Below are 3993 nucleotides of genomic sequence, written 5' to 3'. Positions count from 1 at the left end.
TTTCGAACAAAACTTTCATCGATTACAATATCTCGTCCTTGCACCTTCGCCGCGACTGTGAAATTTCCATCATCATCCAGCTGCGTCCTTGCCGTCGCCCAAAACTCACGAACGATGTTCTGATAGATCACCGGATTGACTGTCAAAGCTGATGCAATGCAACATTCACGCAACCTGTGAATCATTGAAAGCATGTCGGAATGAACGACAGGTGGATCAGCAAGAACTATCGCCAGATTGTGCATGTCTGCAAACTTGAGATTTGCCATTTTCCTGCACTCAAACACAGTTGTAAGAAACCTACACCAATGATAAAACTTATTTTGACAAACATATGACAATAAAATTTGATCAAAATAAAAATTATTTATTAGAGATGTATGTTTCTTAAAAAAATAAACCTTTTGACAGTTTTGGTTCTTGGGCCGTAAACTCTAGTTTACGGCCTAAAGAACTCCCTTAGAAAAATTTAGGTTCATGGTTTAAGCAAGGAAAAACAAGCAATCGTTACCCAGTCAAACAAATAGCTTGAATCGACAAATGTTCTTGGGCCGTAAACTCCAGTTTACGGCCTAGAAATTACTTCGAAAATACGATGCATAATTATCTATGAAATATCTCAAACCGTCCAGAAAAGTTACACTTGAATTCACGGGCCGTAAACTGGGAGTTTACGGCCTATGAATGTCTACACCGAAAAGGGCCAAAAATTTGTCTTTTCACTATGAGATGACGAACGAGAGGCATATAGTCGTGAACACAACGAGAAGTCGCATCATAACAAAACAATTTCGAATCCAAATCATCAAGTTTCAGAGTTTACGGCCTAAGCTTACGGCCGTAAACTCCTCAACTTGAGTTTATTTAATTTTAAGCACAATGCGATGAGATTCCGTGAAACAAAATATATATTCGTGATCTACACGATACTACCTTCACGATGGTATACTTGTTTTTCCGAAAATCGAAGAAAAATTTTCGACACCTTGAGAGCCTTTTGGGAGAGGTTTGCGGCCGGAAACTGTTGAGTGGGGAGATTCCGGCCGAGAACTCCCCTTTTTACCTTTTTAACTTTCCCTTTTTCTTACCCTCCTGCCTGATAGCTACCCAGTCTTTCTAATTTTTCGCCAATTAATAAAAATAAAACCTTTTGAGGATTAATTTAATAAAAACCTTTTAAAATAAAAGTAAAATAAAATTAATATAAAATTTTAAGTTGAAAAATTAAATAAAAATAAAATTAAAATTAAAAAATAGAAATAAAAATAAAAATAAAAATAAAATTAAAAAAATCAACGTCAAATAAATTAAGAAATACTTTAACTACCACTTCTTTTGTGATGCTTGGATCAAAGTTATTGGACGGCCTTATTCTACTTGTCGGTACCCTTATTTTCACATCTTCGTCTGACCGATTGTCAGTATTGTGGTCCACTTAAACGCGAAGGATTTGTGACATTTTGGACCTTTTACCAATGACATAGTTCGGGCATATACCTAATTGTAAATTTCTGGTAATTCTTATAACTCCTAAATCTTACGTGAAATTACCTTATGACCATTTAATTGACTACAACCAGGGATATTGTTGTCCACCTAAATTGAGCAGCGAGATCTACAGACAATCTGTATGAGTTCAATTTTTAGGTGTACTGGAACGTGTTTCCCGCTTCCTGATATGCCCCAACCATCAAGAACTTCCAGAGTACTCCTTACACCGGGTGAGCAGACAATCATTCAGAGAGAGAAGGGATACAGAATCCTATTGCTAACTACTTCAGAGGGGTGGAGAAGAAGAAGGTTGCATATGCTGTGTACCAGGTCGGATTAGAAGTCGCGCAAAGGAGACAACATGTGGCTAACAGATGAGAAGTTTTTCACATATACAGTTCACACATATATTTCAAGCGCATATATATTTCCTACAGAGAAATGGAGTTGCATATGTTGTGTACCAGGTCGGATTAGAAGTCGCGCAAAGGAGACAACATATGACTAACAGAAAGAAAGAAAGAAAACGATTTTCTACAGACCTAATTTATCGGAATTTACCAGTCGCCCCATCCAACCGGAATTAAGGACAGAATCCACACATCGAGGAAAAGTTAAGCCACGGTTCCAAGTACGGGTTCAATTAATGTGACGAGTAGATTCTCATGTTTATCTCCCTGCTCAACCTAGCCGAGCGTCGTGATATCAGATTAAACGGATCTAACTAGGTCAAGTTTGTCGAGTCCTTAAATTCATTAGGTTCAACTTTCCTAGTCAAGTCCCCTTTTAAAATCTTTCGCGCCTACCAGCACATCGAGCGCAGAGCGTAGATGATTCAACGTAGGTACGTTACGCCGATTCAGGTCGTCCTTTATCACTTATTAATATCATTTCCCATCACACTACTTACAACGAAGGCTGCTTTGAAATAACCCTAATTTAGATTCTTTACTGAAATGACATTATTTTTGGATTTTTGTAATTTTTGTTGTTTTTGTATTTTCTTTCTCCCCCTAAATTTGTGCATAGTTGAGAGTTTTAAACAAAAGAAAAAAATGCGCAAATTTAAACATACCTAACAAAAATTGAAGACAAACTTGGTAAAATGTTAAAATAGACTAAGAGGACGAAAAAAATGAAATAAAATTAAAATTAAAAAAAACTTAATCCTCAAAACGTATCATTTTCAGAAATCCCACAAGCACATCAAAACGAGCTTTGTTAAAAGGTTTTGTGAACAAGTCAGCCACATTGTTATCAGTGTGGACTTGTTCAATTCGAATTAAAGATCGTTCATAACAGTCTCTGATGAAGTGAATTTTAATATCGATGTGCTTGGTTTTAGAGTGTTGGACTGGGTTCTTAGCAATTTGTATGGCAGCCTCATTATCACAATAGATAGGGGTTTCTGAGTAATTCAAACCGTAGTCCAACAGCTGATGTTGGATCCAAATAACTTGAGAACAACAGGCTGATGCTGCCACATATTCTGCCTCTGCTGTCGAAGTCGAGACAGTGTGCTGCTTCTTGCATTGCCATGAAACTAGTCTGTCACCTAGGTATTGACATCCTCCTGAAGTTGATTTCCTGTCAAGCTCACAACCTCCATAATTACTGTCAGTAAAAGCATAAAGATTAAATTCAGAATTTTTCGGATACCAAAGACCCAATTTAGGGCTTCCTTTGATATACCGAAAAATTCTTTTAACAGCAATAAGATGAGAGAGTTTAGGATTAGCCTGAAAGCGAGCGCATTGACAAACTGCGAACATAATTTCTGGTCGACTTGCAGTAAGATACATTAGGGATCCGATCATCGATCGATAAAGAGTTTGATCTACGGGTTCGCCTTCTGGATCTGGAGTCAGGAGGGGTCGTTCAGCCATCGGTGTTGAGGCAGATTTAGCATCATGAAGTGCGAACTTCTCAAGAATATCATCCACGTACTTGGCCTAATGAAGAAGGATGCCGGTTGAATTCTGTTTAACCTGAAGCCCCAAAAACATGGTCATTTCTCCCAAAGAACTCATTTCAAATCGTTTCTTCATTACACTTTCGAACTCCTTGCAAAGTTGTTGGCTTGTTGATCCAAAGATTATGTCGTCGACGTATATTTGAACAAGTATCTGGTCCTTGTCTACATGCTTTATAAATAATGTTTGATCGATAGTACCACGTGTATAGCCATGTTCGAGCAAGTGCTTTGTTAGAGTTGCATACCATGCTCTAGGAGCCTGATGCAGTCCATACAACGCTTTATCCAACTTGTAGACATGATTAGGAAACTTTGGGTCGACAAACCCTGGAGGTTGATCAACGTAGATTTCTTCCTTCACCTTGCCATACAAGAAGGCAGTCTTGACATCCATCTGAAAAACAGTGAAGTTCATATACGAAGCGTACGCCAAGAAGATACGAATGGCCTCTAAGCGAGCTACGGGAGCATAAACCTCAGTGTAGTCAAGACCCTCGACTTGTCGAAATCCGCGAACTACCAATCTG

This window comes from Lactuca serriola, chromosome 3, assembly GCF_051521515.1.
Source record: "Lactuca serriola cultivar US96UC23 chromosome 3, Lser_US96UC23_V15, whole genome shotgun sequence".
In the NCBI taxonomy this organism is placed as follows: Eukaryota; Viridiplantae; Streptophyta; class Magnoliopsida; order Asterales; family Asteraceae; genus Lactuca; species Lactuca serriola.
Note: the sequence above shows the minus strand (reverse complement) of the source record.